General features: G+C 47.6%; 1 protein-coding gene across 1 annotated transcript in view; it reads right to left on the reverse strand.

The window, feature by feature from the left end:
- SORBS1 (sorbin and SH3 domain containing 1) overlaps window positions 1-16,936 on the reverse strand; it is a 192,319-nt gene extending 175,383 nt beyond the window's left edge. The window contains exon 1 of the mRNA XM_083615433.1: window positions 16,821-16,936. The gene's annotated coding sequence lies outside the window, so the exon portion shown is untranslated. The remainder of the gene's footprint in view (window positions 1-16,820) is intronic.
- Window positions 16,937-17,488: the final 552 nt, after the last annotated feature.

A 17,488-nucleotide genomic window follows, 5' to 3' on the forward strand; every position in this document is an offset into this window, starting at 1 on the left:
AGAACATGTTTCTCTTCCTGTTGAGTGTGTTCCATTTGTAAATTGAGTCCTCCACTGCTATGGGAAAGCAGTTTAAGAATGGACTTCTGGAAGAGATTAAGTTCACAAACTAAGGTACCACTGTAATATGGTCTCAAAGTTTGTTGAGTGATAGATCTGCATTAACTTATGTTGAACTTTTGATTTCCTATAATCAAACAATTAAAGATGACCCTTTTCATTGGCCCATTCACACATAACCATAATCCAGAGTCTAGAACTACGGTATGTCTAGCTACACACAGACACACACTGCTTAAACCACAACCACCTTGCTGCTACCTTTGCTGAGCCCAGAGGAAACAAACCACAGCATAGGGTTGCTATATGTCCTCTTTTTCCAGGACATGTCCTCTTTTTCAGGATTAAAATTTCTGTCCAGGCGGATTTTTCAAAATTGGCAAAATGACTGGGTTTTTTTGTTTGCAGTAACCCAAGAAAATTTTTCTAGTGCATTAGACTCAGATCTAAGGCACCTGGCTAAGAGGGTCTGCAGCAGAGAACCACAACAGAGCAGTATCTTAAACTAGCTACATACTGCATAAATCCCTTCTCTTGTGGCTGAACTAAAAGGACTAAAAGATCTTGCTAAAAGATCAGCTAAAAGATCTTGGAGGAGGAGTCTGGGAGGACAAGAGTTAACATCTGCCTGCCCTTAAGGAGAGTTCATATGCACATGTTAAACAGTTTGATAAATTGTTCGGCGCACACTTATGTTCACAAAGCTGGGAACATGGGCCCAGATATTTTCCTGTGGCAAATGAGGGAGCAATATGTATTATTATTTTGTTGCTGAAAGTGAAGAACATTGCTACAAGCAATATATCACAGCTTCTATAGCCTACATATAGTAAGGGTGTTTAACATGAGAGTCGTGGGCCAGTCCACCGCCCCTCAGACCATGCGGTGGGCCAGACTATTTTTTTGGGGGGGGGTGAACAAATTCCTAGGCCCCACAAATAACCCAGAGATGTGTTTTAAATAAAAGGATGCATTCTACTCATGTAAAAACACGCTGATTCCTGGACCGTCCGTGGGCTGGATTTGGAAGCTGATTGGGCCAGATCCGGCCCCCGGGCCTTAGTTTGCCTAGCCCTGCACTTGTTATTGTTGTTGTTATTTAGTCATTTAGTCGTCTCCGACTCTTCGTGACCCCATGGACCAGAGCACGCCAGGCACTCCTGTCTTCCACTGCCTCCCACAGTTTGGCCAAACTCATGCTGGTAGTTTCGAGAACACTGTCCAACCATCTTGTCCTCTGTCATCCCCTTCTCCTTGTGCTCTCCATCTTTCCCAACATCAGGGTCTTTTCCAGGGAGTCTTCTCTTCTCATGAGGTGGCCAAAGTATTGGAGTCTCAGCTTCAGGATCTGTCCTTCCAGTGAGCACTCAGGGCTGATTTCCTTCAGAATGGAGAGGTTTGATCTTCTTGCAGTCCATGGGACTCTCAAGAGTCTCCTCCAGCACCATAATTCAAACCCCTGCACTACAGAGTATTTTTCATGCACAGAAGAGCATTCAATCATGTTAGCCCCACCTGCAGGCTGAAGTGGCAATGGATTGACCACTTCAGTAAAATGAGGGTCCCTGAATACCCACCCATGTGTAGGTGTTAAGAATCTGCAGCTGTTTAAAAGGAGTTCTGTGGACCTTTTCAGGTGTGCTCTCCCTTCCAGCCAGAATACAGGTGCAAACTTGATGAGTCTTTCGTTTTTCATTCATTCTGCTCTAACCCAGAGGCTCAGGCTCAAAGGCCTGAAACTAGGTTTTGGGGACCAGAAAACAAATAAAACTCTGTTCCAAATTAAACCCTGCACATGCAGCCTCGTTTAAAATGGAAGCATATTCAAGCAGCACCTTACCCGCAATTTCATGCAGGTGTTTAATTAAAAGAAGGACTTGTTTTTAAAAAGCGCTCTGTGGATTTCAACGCATATCACACTTTCCATCTTTAAATTTCACATGCACAGTGTACTCTAGAATATGAGAAGGGGTGGGGAATTAATGTTACAGATTTCGGGCAGGTGCTGCTGAAAACCACTTACCGTATTTTTTGCTCTATAAGACTCACTTTTTCCCTCCTAAAAAAGTAAGGGGTAATGTGTGTGTGTCGTATGGAGCGAATGCAGGCTGCGCAGCTATCCCAGAAGCCAGAACAGCAAGAGGGATTGCTGCTTTCACTGCGCAGCGATCTCTCTTGCTGTTCTGGCTTCTGAGATTCAGAATATTTTTTTTCTTGTTTTCCTCCTCCAAAACTTATAGAGCGAAAAATACGGTACTTGTGCTGCTGATCTAGGTGCTGGCCACAAACGTTTAAAAATGTGACAGCTCATTTAAACAATGCAGTTTCTCACAGGGGTTTCTGGAAAGCACTTTCTATATTAACACAGTGCTTCTAAGGCTCCTATCCCATAGGGCTGGTTTATCTGAGTGCAAGATCTCTACATCAGACTTCTGTGTTGCTGGAAGTGGTTGTTACCTGGGGAAGGGGCGTGGCTAATGACTGATTAGCCAGGCCCCTTCCCCAGGTAACATCCACTTCCAGGAACATCTACTATCCCACTGGTTGTCAACCAACGTGCCATGGCACCCTGGGGTGACTTGAGGTGTGTTCAGGAGAGCCCTGGGGGGCTGTGCTTTCATCAACTTGAAGCCCGTAGCTTCCTGCATTCTCTTTCTTTCGGAAGAACATTCAGGGGAGTTGCCAACTTTAACTTGCAGCCCTCTGTCTTCCTGCACCTCTCCCTCTCTCCCTGGTGGCAATCCTTCTTTAAGTCCTCCTCCTCTCGCTGCCTCCCAGATGTGGGATGTAACATCACTGAAGCAGACAAATACAACATTTCCTGTTTGCCCAGAGCGGACACACAGGGGAATGTTGCTCCAGCCAGGAGGACTTCCTGTCACACCTGGTCTGGAGCATCCTCCTCCTTCATGTGACCAGGTAGATGGGTGTGAGCCTGGCAGACCCTACAAAAGGGCTGATCATGCAGCCAACTTTGCTTTTATCGCCTTACAGTGGTACCTTGGTTCTCAAACAACTTGGAACCCAAACATTGCAAAACTGGAAGTAAGTGTTCTGGGTAGTGAACTTTTTCCAGAAGCTGAACTTGCTCTGCTTTGAGTGTTACACTTCCGATTTGAGTGTTACACTGAGGTCTGTCTGTTTTTGCTGTTTATTGTACATTTTTGTTTTTGCAAGAGAGTCACACAGGACCTTCACCGCCTTCACTGGTTCTGATTTAAAAGAGAGGTAGAGCTGGGTATCATCTGCATACTGATGAACACCCAGCCCAAACCCCCTGATGATCTCTCCCAGCGGCTTCATATAGATATTAAAAAGCATGGGGGAAGAGGACGGAACCCTGAAGCACCCCACAAGCCCAGGGGTCTGAACGCTCATCCCCCACCACCACTTTCTGAACACGGCCCAGGAGAAAGGAGCGGAAAGGAGTGCCCCCAGCTCCCAGCCCCTCTAGACATAGTACAATAAAGCAAGCCTGAGTGTGCTAGCAGCTGACAATCTTGGGGCTCACATTGGCAAAGAAAAAGCGCTTTATATGTGTTGTATATGAATTATCACAATATGACACCAAAAAGCGCTATGGAGTTCCGTTTTTGCCAACCCAATTTCTCATCCAAAGTTTACAACGTGTTCAACTGTGAAGCCAGCCAGTGTCTCTCCCTAGCTCCATCCTTATTTCAGACGTTGTGACATATCGGTGTATCACGATATTTAGCTTGATGATATACCGCAATGTTGAAAACCAGACCTCGCCCAACCCTAACAGCACAGACATTTATCTGCCACTGTTTAAAACGAAATCTGCTCAGAGGGCCAGCTACAAGAGGGGGTGTCCTCCTTCGTATCTTGCTGCACAAGAATCATGACCATCCTTAGTCAAGAACCGAGTAGGCCACTGTGATTCATCACATAAGCACCTAGGATTATAATGTACAGCACAAAAGTGATTCATATGGAACAGGCAGCCAGAATTTGGCTTGGACAACCTCTTATTGAAAACAAGACTCTTAGCTGTTTGGCCACTCTAAAAATGTTTCCCTTAATATTTTAAGAAGAGGAGCTGAAAGAGAGCCTTTGAGTATTAAAGAACGGCACATTAAGCTTCTGCAACCAATCAATTCCTTGAAGTATCTGCCAAGGAATTGTCTATTCACAGCCAGCACAATGGCTGTGTTCGCAAACATCTGAGTTTATGTTCCTGGTGCTGTTTTGAGACAAAGTGTTACAGGCAAGGCTGAATCCATTGCTGAGCAGCACCCAAAATGCATGTAACTGGAGGCTTGCCCTAGTGGCCCACCAAAAAACAAACCCTTTTTAAGCTTTTTAATCCTGTGCTACTCAACTTCATCTTAAAATGACACAATGAAAGAACGTTAAGTACAAGTGGGGGATTTGGATACAACCTCTCCCTTCCCACAGTTCTTTCTCAAGCAACGTAGAAATCAGCACGAAACTCATCTATTTCCTAGAACTGGTCATGTCTGTAAGATTTTCCGTGGGCAGAAGTTTGCCCATCCCTCAAAGAAATAAACTTCTCATGGGCATACTGGTTGCCAAAGCCACTATAGCCATCTGCTATTTGCCAGTATCTAACACGATGACACATTTATGTTCTTCCCCCAAATCAGCTGTCCCTTCCTGCGGTCCATAAACAAAGCGTAAGAAAGCAACTATCCTGTTTAGCGAAGCCCAACAGAATGCTAAACTTGCAGTGCAGTCAGTGCCAGATTTACGTATAAGCTAAACAAGCCAGAGCTTAGGGCTCCACTCTCTTGGGGGCTCCCAAAAAATATACTACTTCTTAATTGTATTTCATTTCAACAATTCCTTTGATAAAATACATATTTTGTTATGTGCAAATGGCTTTAGATACCTATCAGGTCCATAAATTACCAAATAGCATATATTCAACACAAAAAACGATGACAATTGGTTGTTGACAAAGGACAGCTGGACATATAAAGGGCCCCATTACCTTCAGTAGCTTAGGACCTCAGCAAACCTAAATCCGGCCCTGAGTGCAGTGCATATTCACCATTGCGTGGTCTTAGTCCTGAACCCCTGGCCTACCTGGTAGCAAGTCAGTACGTCCAGTCCCCATTCCCCAATCCACATGTCCAAAGCAAAGCACTGTGCCACAGAGACCCTGGAACATCTATGCTGAGGTCCTTCAACATGGGCAGTTGAGCAGACACCAGCTCTGCTTCCTTTTTATACTTTGCCTGGTGATTGCAGCATCTGGGCTTGATGAGGCAGGTGACTCTCACCTGTCCTGAGCCTACTCCAGCTGAGGAATCACAAACCCTCATCCCAGAGCTAGCGAGCACCACCTGGACAGCTAGGGAGCTGGGCTGTGGGCCCTTGCCTGCCTCAGCCTCCAAGAGTGCTCCCTAGACCTCAGAGCTCATTGGGTTCATAGAGGCAGAAGCCCCTCTGGTTCTGCTGATGGGTCCTGTTGCGTTGATTCCTGCGCACTGACCCCCAAGCTCTGTCACTCCGTGAGAACTCCCTACACTAACCTCTACTTCCCCATCCCAGCTTAACCCAGTGAGTCCCAGTCCCGGCCACACCCCTCACCGGGATCCTCTTCCCTGTTGTCCTGCCAGTTCATGACAGGTATGCATTCACATTTTGTTCTTACACACATTCCTACAATCCTTCCATTCCAGAATGAACTGTAAAAAAAGAAAAGAAAAGGTAAAGGACCCCTGGACGGTTAAGCTAAAGTTACCAGATTTTTTTCAATGAATCCACGGACACTTTTCAACTTCAACGGATTTTGTATGGGGGTTGATTTGTAAATCCAGGGACTGTCCCTGGGGAAACGGGGACGTCTGGTAACCTTAGGTTAAGTCCAGTCAAAGGCGACTATGGGGTTGCGGCGCTCATCCCGCTTTCAGGCCAAGGGAGCCGGTGTTTGTCCACAGACAGCTTTCTGGGTCATGTGGCCAGCAGGACTAAACTGCTTCTGGCGAAACGGGACACTGTGACTGAAACCAGAGCACATGGAAATGCTGTTTACCTTCCAGCTGCAGTGGTACCTATTTATCTACTCACACTGGCATGCTTTCGAACTGCTAGGTTGGCAGGAGCTGGGACAGAGCAACGGGAGCTCACTCCGTCACGGTGATTCGAACCGCTTACCTTCTGATCGGCAAGCCCAAGAGGCTCAGTGGTTTAGGCCACAGCGCCACCCGTGTCCCTAGAATCAACCATAGCAGCATACTACAGGCATAGCTGCATCCTGCATACAATCCGCACCTGACATCACACACTGGAACCACGGTGGGTGAAGAAAAGATTTAAAAATGCTCCCTCTGTCTTGAAGTCCCAAAACTGATCAGGCACTCCTGCTATTAACAGTAAAGCAACACAATAATTCAGTGGCACATTCAGCATCGTATGTAGTCTGGCCGTTGTCCAAGTTCACTTGGGTGCCTTCCAGGAGTGATGCAAGGCTTTGAAGATTTGTTGCCTCCCTAGCTGTCATATTGGATATTCTTCTACAAAAAGGAGGGCAGCCATATAAGTCTGGAGGGGAGAATCTTTCTCTACCAGAGCTTCCAGGAGCTACATTCGAACAGCAGTTGAGGCAGTCGGCAGATCCCATGGCGCGACTCTTAACTTTGTAAGAGTCTACAGTCACACACTGACCTCTTCATCCTTCATTCTGGGAAGCAAGAGGCATTTTCAAAGGCCGAGGACACATCTCTGCCTGGCAAAAAACGCTTGAGAAGCATGCAGAGAAGTGCCGGCAGCGTTAGAAACTCAAGATATATAAGCTAGGTCCCAAATTGATCCTTAAACCAAGGTTACAGTCACCAAAACAGAATGTCTAGTTGCCATTTTGGGGCAAGATAGCTCTAATGTCTTATTTTTCAAATGATGGACTGGCTGTGATTCTCAGTTAAACATCTGGCTAGTTCAGAGGACAACCTTGAGCTAGGTTAAGAAATTTGAGAACTTACTTTATCCAAGCACAGTCTACATATATTCCTATTCCTACCTCTTTTTCTTAATGTTGACACTGTCCCTTCATAACCTAAGAATATCCATCACAACTGTGAGCAGGGCAGACGGGTGGGGTAAGTGAAGTCAAGTGACAACAATTAGATATGATCTTGTTTGCTGCTCCTGCTCAGGTTGCACAGAAAAAGCATTTTGGTTCCTGAAATTCATTCCAATTGTGCAGGTAAAATATAACTGATAGAATTCTACAGGATGTGCTATTAGTGTGTGAAAACAGACCAGATCTAAGGATCTCCAGATGGTGGAGATGTCAGGCCCAGCCATCTTCACTTGGTCGCAACTGGCTGATAGCCAGGTGCAAAATGCGCCTGGCTCCTGGCTAATTTCAAACACCAGGCACTGCCTCCTGGGGTTCCACCACCTGAGGTTCCACCACCAACCCTCCTGGTTTCAGAGTTGCTCCAACCCTCAATCATTTGGCTTGCCCTTTTCTGAAACTTCTCCTGCTCTGTGGTATCCTTTCTTTGAAGCAACCGGAACTGTACATAGTGTTCCAAGTGTGATCGCCCCATAGATTTGCATAAAAGCATTATGATATTTGCCGTCTTCTTTTCAACCCCTTTCCTAACAATCCCATTTCCACAGCTGCCATGCACACAGGGTCAACATCTTCGCCAAGCTATCCACTCTGATATAAAGGTCTCATTTCTGGTAAGTCAATGCCAGTTCACACCCCATGAGCCTATATTGATGCTATATGTGAAATTCCGGGGTTTGGGGACGAATCGTGCATCGCTTTCAACTTGCTTATATTTAATTGCTTTGCCATTTTATTGCCTACTCACCCAGTTTGGAGAGAATTCATTTTAAAGCCGTATCAAAAAGCAACTGTAAAATATTAAACAGACCCTTTCAATAATTAATTTCCCCAGAGACCGTCTCCTTGTGGATCACACCGGGCAGATCTTAGAAGAAGCAAAATAAAACTTCCAAGTGGCAAAATATATCAGTGTGACCATTCTAACACCTCCAAGATTTTGCGGTTTCATCAGGTTCAAAACTAGTCTTCTCAGAGGTACCATTTTGGGGTGCAACCTACGGCCCTTTCATTCATTTTATTTTAACTGTTTTATGCTAGACAGCATCTTAAAAAGCAGAGACATCACCTTGCCAGCAAAGGTCCATATAGTTAGAGCCATGGTTTTCCCAGTAGTGATCCCGTTCACATCTACAGGTACCACTGTAGTGATGTATGGAAGTGAGAGCTGGACCATAAAGAAGGCTGATCGCCGAAGAATTGATGCTTTTGAATTATGGTGCTGGAGGAGACTCTTGAGAGTCCCATGGACTGTAAGAAGTTCAAACCTCTCCATTCTGAAGGAAATCAGCCCTGAGTGCTCACTGGTAGGACAGATCGTGAAGCTGAGGCTCCAATAATTTGGCCACCTCATGAGAAGAGATGACTCCCTGGAAAAGACCCTGATGTTGGGAAAGATGGAGGGCACAAGGAGAAGGGGACGACAAAGGACGAGATGGTTGGACAGTGTTCTCGAAGCTACCAGCGTGAGTCTGACCAAACTGCGGGAGGCAGTGGAAGACAGGAGTGCCTGGCGTGCTCTGGTCCATGGGGTCACGAAGAGTCAGACACGACTAAATGACTAAACAACAACAACAACAAAATGCTGGATTTTAAATTGTCATCCCCTGCCTTGGGACCTGCTGGCAAGGGGAGGGGGTACTAAATGTGCTTCACAGTGTTTGAAATTAGCCAGGCGCCAGGCGCCTTTTGTGACTGGCGCAGGTCCAATTGCGACCACATGGAGAGCTCTGGATGCCCAGTTTGCGACTGACATCTCCATCTGGCTGGCCCCTCCAGCTTTCTTAAGCAGGTCAGCAGAAGACCTTATTTACTGAAATTTATGCCCCACCTTTTTCTCCACGGAGTGCATGGTACACCTCCCTCCTCAGCAAATCCCTACAACACTCCTGCGAGGTAAGTTAAGAGGCTTTGTCTGGCCCAAGGTCACCCAGTGAGCTTCAGCACACATGAATTCCTGCATTGCATGAATGACCCATTGAATGAGAGGACTCTTGGGTCCCTTCCAACTCTAGGATTATATGATTCGGTGAATTTTGCTACATCTGGGAAACAGGAACAAAGAACAGAGCAATGTCTTAAAGGACGTAGGAGACCCACGGCACGGATGATGTCCCCTGCTCTGCGACTTACGCCTTCCATTATTCTACACTGAACCAACTGACTTCAGACAGGTGAGAAGGAGGCCAGCATCCTGCTCAGAGATGCTTTTTTCCAACTCATTAACCACCATTATGCCTGGCACATCCTATGCCCAATTAAAAACGTCCTTGCTTCCTAGAAGCTGGCAGAGCTAACCAAGGCCATTTAGCTCTTTGCAGTCTTTTAGAGAGATTTTTGGCAACGTTCTAGAAACGCCGTGTTCCTAGAGGGGCAGCCCCAGTTACAATGCGATTCATAATTACAAAATCCTATTTCTTTTATTACCGCTGCTTTGCTTCCTGTTTATCTCAGCCGATCACATCACTGAGAATGCACTGCCACAGCAATGGAAATAAATCTCTGTTTGTACTCGGGACTGCCAGAAAGAAGAGGGGGGAAGCTGTGATCATTCTCCTAATAATTAAGAATACCCCAGTGCCTTCCACTTGCAAGGCCGCTTGCAGAGAGGCATATGTACCATAGTAAACCTTATATGGTAAGGAATGGACAGACCTTGTCTAGCTAACCGGCGCTCACTAAGGCCTTTCTCGTGTCCCAAGTGATACTATAAGTCTGTGGCCTGGAGGGAGTGTAGTTGACAGTAGGCACAGCCAGTCCATTCACTGGTCAGGTGAAGCATTTATCCCAGGTAGCAGCCTTGAAGAGGGCTCCAGCAACCAGCCTCTTCTTTCTCCAACTTCCACTCTTTTCGGAGGCAGGCTGCCAGTCGGAGCCCGTCTATATCCTTAGCATTTTGTGTGGTGCACAGGAGTTTCGGTATACCTGAAGGAGCGTCTCCACCCCCATCGTTCTGCCCGGACGCTGAGGTCCAGCGCCGAGGGCCTTCTGGCGGTTCCCTCATTGCGAGAAGCAAAGCTACAGGAAACCAGGCAGAGGGCCTTCTCGGTAGTAGCGCCCGCCCTGTGGAACGCCCTCCCATCAGATGTCAAAGAGATAAACAACTACCTGACATTCAGAAGACATCTTAAGGCAGGCCTGTTCAGGGAAGTTTTTAATGTGTGACATCTTAGTGTATTTTTGGTCTTTGTGGAAGCCGCCCAGAGTGGCTGGGGAAACCCAGCCAGATGGGTGGGGTACAAATATTATTGTTATTGTTATTGTTATTGTTATTGTTATTAAATCCAGGGGTGCTCAGTCCACAGGCCCTTGCCTTGGGGGGGGGGTGTTTAACTGATGTCACAGTGAACCCCAGAGCCTCTGGAAATCCCTGCGGCCAGATCAGCGATGCTCTTCCTTGCCCACTTTTTTATTAAAATAATAATTTTTATTAAGTTTCTTTTCTCATAACAAATAACCAATAGCATTACTAAGCATACATTTTCCAATTTCCCCCCTCCCTGTTGACTTCCCTCAATTACCATTTCTGGTTTGTTACATCCAATGATACATTCTGCTGTTTGTATACTGTAATATGTTGTCACACTGTTATACTTCTGGTTCTCAATAAATGAAGTTGCAAATGTTTATTTAAATCCAGCCAGCGAGACCATTTCTTCTTGTTTCTGCAAATGGGTTGCGAACGTGATCCGTGCAGGATGCACGTTCGCAACCCGCAGCGGCGCGTCTGCACACACGCAGGTTGCGACTCGGCGCTGCTGCGCATGTGCAACCCCCGAAACCCAGAAGTAACCCGTTCTGGTACTTCCGGGTTTCGGGGGTCCGTAACCTGAAAAAACGCAACCTGAAGCGTCTGTAACCCGAGGTATGATTGTAAAAGGTCCCCATTCTTTTTTCAAAGTCACTATTGCCCTTTTCTGCTTTTGAATTATGGTGCTGGAGGAGACTCTTGAGAGTCCCATGGACTGCAAGAAGATCAGACCTATCCATTCTGAAGGAAATCAGCCCTGAGTGCTCACTGGAAGGACAGATCCTGAAGCTGAGGCTCCAATACTTTGGCCACCTCATGAGAAGAGAAGACTGCCTGGAAAAGACCCTGATGTTGGGAAAGATGGAGGGCACAAGGAGAAGGGGACGACAGAGGACGAGATGGTTGGACAGTGTTCTCGAAGCTACCAGCATGAGTTTGACCAAACTGCGGGAGGCAGTGGAAGACAGGAGTGCCTGGCGTGCTCTGGTCCATGGGGTCATGAAGAGTCGGACATGACTAATTGACTAAACAACAACATTGCCCTTTTCACGCAATCTTCCTTCTCCACTTTCAAGCCCTAAATAGTTTGCCCGGTGATGCAACCAGAGGACCACCCTTCCCTGCCCTTCCTAACAGTTCTCAGTACAAAACAGTGCTTCTATTCAGAGCTGTGTGCGTGAGATTGTGACACTTCATGGAAGTGTTGCAATGCCAGGCAGATGACTGCCCAGCTTTCTCCTAAGCTCCAAACTTGGGGGTTGGGGGAGGCAGGAACCGCTGCTTTCCCATCTTTTCTGATCCACCCACCTGTGTAGCTAGCTGCCAACTCAGCGCTCCTTGCTTTCCCTTCCCACGCATCGGAAACAAGGGTCCTCCTCCCTCGGCTTGGTGGCAGATCTCCGCTCCCAATCCATGCATTCAACGTTGCCCCACGCTGCCAGGCTGAAAGGGGGCACTGTGCCAAAACAGCAGAGCGCCTCGGTAGCCCAGGGTCAGAAATTGCAACCCTGGCGCTCTTCTAGCTGCAAACTGCAAAGGAAGGCATCGCCCCTGAAGTTTCACTTGGCTTCTAAGTGAAACTTGGCGCAGCAACTCCTTGCCTCCTCCGATCTGAAAAAGACAGCCTATTTATTTACTCGTTTACACCTCTCCTCCAAGGAGCCCCTCCCCATGTTATGCAAACAACAACCCTGTGAGGTAGGTTAGGCTGAGACTGAGTGACGGGCGCAGAGTAGTCTAGTGAGTTTCATGGTTGGGTGGGGATTTGAACCCTCCCAGGTCCAAGTCTGACACTCTAACCTCTGTAACACACTGGGGACCAGAACCGTGGGCCCCCATATTTTATTTTTTTGAATAGCGTGAATGTTTGTGACGATTCCCTTTTCATATTCAGCCTGGAATCTCCCTCTCTATCAAGGTAGGTCAGATCCTGTGGGCTGCATCTCCCATGAGCTCCAGCCAGCACAGCCATGGGTCAAGGACGATGGGAGATGTAGTCTACATGACCTGGTAGATTGGACCAGGCCATCTGACAAAGAAAACGTTTTGGAGGATCTCAGCCAAGCAGAACCGGAAAAAGACTACAACCCAAATTCTGCCCTGGACGTACGGCAATAATATGAAATGATCCAATGCTTTGCCTTCATTAACATTATCTGCAAAAAAAAAGGTAAAAGAAAAGTAAATATGAAAATATCTGGCCTAATTGACTGCCTTTGCTTTCAACACAGGAATTTCAAATGGTTTCTGTACATGTGCCCCCACAACACAAAGGAAGGGGCTCACATTTTACAGAGCATATTCTGTATGTACAGTGGTACCTCGGGTTAAGTACTTAATTCGTTCTGGAGGTCCGTACTTAACCTGAAACTGTTCTTAACCTGAAGCACCACTTTAGCTAATGGGGCCTCCTGCTGCTGCCACGCCTCCGGAGCATGATTTCTGTTCTCATCCTGAAGCAAAGTTCTTAACCCGAGGTAATATTTCTGCATTAGCGGAGTCTGTAACCTGAAGCATATGTAACCTGAAGCGTATGTAACCTGAGGTACCACTGTACTAGTAAATATGTTCCTGGTTGCTACTGCCTCGCTTTCGAAGAAACACCATCGGCCAAATTTCCATTCTCTGTATGGCTTGGCTTGTACTATGGTGGGGTTCATTACAAAACAAACTACATCCCCAACTTTAACTGCTAATTGTCAAGGGTCTGCTTTTCTAATAATAGGATGTTTTGGCTTAAGCATGTGAGCAATGTCAAACTTTCTAGTTAAGTGTTAATAATCTGGAGGAAATTCATTTCCTTCTCATTTCTATTGTCCAATTGTCCATCTGTTCTGGGATATCTTATGGTACATATGTCTTTAATTTTGGGTTTCTAGGTAATGTGAAAGTGCTCTATGTTCAAATCCATGCTGGTTCATTATATCCAAGAATCTGCATATTTCAGAGCTTGCTGAACGTAGGGACTGGCCAGTAAAGATAAAGGTAAAGGGACCCCTGACCATCAGGTCCAGTCGTGACCAACTCTGGGGTTGCGGCGCTCATCTTGCTTTATTGGCCGAGGGAGCCGGTGTACAGCTTCCGAGTCATGTGGCCAGCATGACTAAGCCGCTTCTGTAATTCTTAATATTTTAGGAGGCTCAGCAAAGTTTGCCTGCTCGTGGCCTCTTTTTTTAAAGCATTAATAACTCTGGCATGGAAACATGTATTTATTGGCAATTAAGGAATGGTGCTGTGAGTGGACGCAGGTGGTGCGTGGATTAAACCACAGAGCCTAGGGCTTGCCAATCAGAAGGTCGGTGGTTCAAATCCCTGCGACGGGGTGAGGTCCCGTTGCTCGGTCCCTGCTCCTACCCACCTAGCAGTTCGAAAGCACGTCAAAGTGCAAGTAGATAAATAGGTACCACTCCGGCGGGAAGGTAAATGGTGTTTCCATGTGCTGCTCTGGTATTGCCAGAAGCAGCTTAGTCATGCTGGCCACATAACCCGGAAGCTGTACGCCGGCTCCCTCAGCCAGTAAAGAAAGATGAGCGCTGCAACCCCAGAATTGTCCATGACTGGACCTAATGGTCAGGGCTCCCTTTACCTTTTAAGGAAAAGGAGGGTGAGATCTGGATGCTTACTGAATGCATTTAATTGGATTTGGTGCTTACCCAGTGAAAAGACTTAGGCTATGTACACATTAGCAGCTTAAAATGCAGCAAGGACATCTTCCCCCTGCTGTGTTTCAAGTTGCATTTGCACACAGTCAGAGGGGGGCTGGGATGTCTTTAAGCCAGGGGTAGGCAATCTAGCCCATGGGTAGGGAAACCAAGGCCTGGGGGCTGGATCTGGCCCAATCGCCTTCTCAATCCGGACCACGGATGGTCCAGGAATCAGCATGTTTTTACATTAGTAGAATGTGTGCTTTTATTTAAAATGCATCTCTGGGTTATTTGTGGGGCAAAGGAATTCGTTCATTTTCCCCGCCCAAAATATAGTCCACCGCCCCGTCCCCCACGATCTGAGGGACGGTGGACCGGCCCACGGCTGAAAAAGTTTGCTGACCCCTGCTTTACACAATGCACATTACTGTTTGGTTTCCTGAGCCCTGTAAACCCCAACTCCTTTCCATTAAGATTGTCATCTGTGCGCAAGCGCCGTCATCTGCACATGTGCAATGGGTGCCTCAAATGTACACACCTCAGCTTAAAAGTGAAGTGAAATGTGGCTCAAGTTTTCCTTTCAGACTGAAGCTGGTTTGAGGGAAAACACGTCAAACAGCAGTATCTCTTTTAAAAAAAACAAACACACACCAAGACGGTGCTGCGTTGTGAATTATGTTACACGCAGGACGATTCAAAAGCCAGCAATGGGAGCACACTGGTAATGTGTACTCAGTCACAATATTATCCTTTTGATCCAACTGAATAGCAACTAAAGAGCAACATTCAACGAATTTATTACAGTTGCCACAGTAGATATCTTATAAGACCTTCGAAAATAAGTCCACAACTGCACAGGCATGGGAGAAGGGTGTGATGAATATTTGATGAATTATTGTATTTTAATATTTTGCTGGAAGCCGCCCAGAGTGGCTGGGGAAACCCAGCCAGATGGGCGGGGTATAAATAATAAATTATTACCATTATTATAATAATTATCCACCTATGCCACAGAAGGTCTCAGTGCGGGTCACTTACAGCCCAATCCTATACATACCTACTCAAAAGGAAGTCCCATTACATTAAACTGGGCTTACTCCCAGCTGTTTATGTATAGCATTGCAGCTTTAAAACATACAAGTCTCTGGCACAGCATCCTGATGGGGAGAAAGGACAGGGGTTTCAAATTAAAGGCAAGGATCCCTGCTGAAAATTCAACTCGCCAGTTAACAGAAATGCAACTGAATAGCCCTGAGCGTACACACATTTCCCATGCCTGAAAATGCTTTGTTTGTATAATACATTTGTAGAAGCAAATGCCCTTTCTAAAACGAAGCAGAAGGTTTGCCAATACAAGCGCACGCTCTTTGATGGAAACAGTACACCGACAACAGGCCTGAGGTGGCTTTTCTTCATTATACTAATAGCCTAATAAATAAGTAAGTGGGAGCTTTCGTGTTCACAGCAGCCTGCTAGCAAGAAACCCCAACTCCCCCCCCCCCCCAATCCTCAAGACTGGAAGGGCTGAAGGGCCTAACAGTAAATGTTCCTGGCAGGCCAGGGATACAGGTTTCATTCTTTACTCAAATGCGAATTCACAAGCGTTCAGTTCTTTGTCTTGCTCTGCGGGGGAAATAAACCTCTGATGTATGCTGGTTTTTCTTAAAAAAAAAGAAGAACGAACACAAAATAGCCAAATAAACCCACAGAGGTATTTTACATTTCTGTATTTAAAAACCGGCCACAGCAATTCCTGGTCAACACCCAGGAGAAGAGTGAGGCACACACAACCAGCTTTCCAGATGTATTATATTGACCACTGGACTAGTCTATTCTCCAGAAATTTGGTCCAATTTTTTTTTAAATTAAAAATCCTCTGTTTGGCTTGTTCTCCGATTCCCCCAAAGCCTTGGTCCTCTGCAACTCCTGCAGGCAGGCAGCAATGCATCGCAGCTCCTGCGCAGCTCCCGTTCCTTCCCACAGGGGCTCGCGCAAGTGATCTTCCCCGTTGGATTTTGAGCGGAGGAGGAGGAGGAGAAGAGATGCCATTCCCCTGCGGGCAAAAAACGGCGGTGAATGAACCGCCACGCGCCACCAGCGGCCGCTTCCTGGGATCTCTCCCGGAGAAGATGCTACTTTCACCCGCTCCTAGCAACAGATACAGGACGCGACAACCGCGTTGCTCTCTCTCCTCCCCGCCCCCCCCCAAGAAACAATGCACGACGGTCTTTAACCTCCAGCACCGCCGGCATCCGAAAGTCAAGGTCGCGCGGTCTATATAAAAGGCAACCACCTTAAAGATGGACTCCCATCATCAGCCCAGTTCTTGGGGCGTTGGGGGGGGGGGAATCAAGAAAACCCGTTTGCCGTGGCGAAGATCAACCGGGTGGGGCTGCCATCACACCCGAATCTCCGCGCTGGGCGAACGGGGAGGGGGGCAATTCGACTTGTCCTTTTGCAAAACGCACGCATAGAGAGGGAACCAGGTTCTGCAACTCCCTAAAGAGGTCCCTAAATCCGCGCGGGGGAGGCGTTCTAATCAAGGCGTTCCAAGCAACCTCCGCGATCCAAGCAGCCGTCTCTAACAGCCCAAGAGCCGGGCCTTTAAAGCAAGCAAAAGCGCGCGCCCGCGTGCATGCGCGGCCTCGCAAAGCCTCTCTCGGGATAAGCCGGATTCCCTCTTGGAAGAGTCCAAGGCGGCGACACCAGCAGCAGCATCCCAGCCCAGTTCACACGTTCACGCAGACACGCAGGTTCTAAATCTCCCCCTGACGCGCGTTCCTTCCCTTTGCCCTCTTACCTCGCTCCTTCCCCGCTGCCGCTTTCGCAGGAGAAGCTCCTTCCGCGCCGCGCGCCGCAGCAATCCGCGCCGCTTCGCCTCGGGCGACAAGAAAAAGCCCTGACTTCACCGCCAGACGCGCGGCGGGCGGCCAATGGGAGACGGCTCCGCCCACCTCATTAGCATGCCCCGCGGGGGCCGCGTCCGCACGCGCAGCGCGGCCCGAGCTCGCCTCGCCTTTCCCCGCTTCCCGCGCTAGGCGGAGAGCGCGCGCTCCCCAGCAATTAGGGGAGGCGTGCGTGCAGCCCGGCGCCTCCCCCGCCGACACGTGTCTGCTGCGTGGGGATGGAGTAGTAGGAGAGGATATATTAATGGCAATTTATCCCTCCGGGAGCCCACGCGTGGAGGTGGAACAGAGTTCTGAAATCCTTCCCTTGGCAGCAAAGCAATGACAAACCTAGACAGCATCTTAAAAGGCAGAGACATCACCTTGCCAACAAAGGTCCATATAGTCAAAGCTATGGTTTTCCCAGTAGTGATGTATGGAAGTGAGAGCTGGACCATAAAGAAGGCTGATCGCCAAAGAATGGATGCTTTTGAATTCTGGTGCTGGAGGAGACTCTTGAGAGTCCCATGGACTGCAAGAAGATCAAACCAATCCATCCTGAAGGAAATCAGCCCTGAGTGCT

Source organism: Podarcis filfolensis, assembly GCF_964270895.1.
Source record: "Podarcis filfolensis genome assembly, chromosome: 5".
In the NCBI taxonomy this organism is placed as follows: domain Eukaryota; kingdom Metazoa; phylum Chordata; class Lepidosauria; order Squamata; family Lacertidae; genus Podarcis; species Podarcis filfolensis.